This window comes from Penaeus monodon, chromosome 29 (assembly GCF_015228065.2).
Source record: "Penaeus monodon isolate SGIC_2016 chromosome 29, NSTDA_Pmon_1, whole genome shotgun sequence".
NCBI lineage: Eukaryota > Metazoa > Arthropoda > Malacostraca > Decapoda > Penaeidae > Penaeus > Penaeus monodon.
Genome location: NC_051414.1, coordinates 30,956,908 through 30,957,198, shown reverse-complemented (window position 1 = coordinate 30,957,198; position 291 = coordinate 30,956,908). Strand labels below are relative to the sequence as shown.

Here is a 291-nt window from a genome sequence, read left to right as displayed (position 1 = left end):
TGCCTAGTTTAATAGTCTGAATATGAACTAGTCCATTGCAACAGCACCATTGAAACTGGCAGATGCCTGTTTTTTGTGAAAGGCATTTAGTCAGTAGACACACAGTATATATTAGTTAAAGGTAATTGTATTCATATCCATCTTTTGAAATAGAAATACATGACTGACAGGAATAGATATAGAGTTAAGTACTGTAAAGGTATTGAGAGCAGCAGAATTATTATGGCAGCCTTTGTCACTTCTATCTCATTATAAGGTATATAAAAATCCATTATTGTTTCTGTTATCATT

General features: G+C 32.3%; 1 protein-coding gene across 1 annotated transcript in view; it reads right to left on the bottom strand.

Annotated features, from left to right (window-relative positions):
• Positions 1–291, bottom strand: part of LOC119592143 — a gene marked incomplete in the record, with an annotated part of 95,275 nt that overhangs the window by 18,575 nt on the left and 76,409 nt on the right.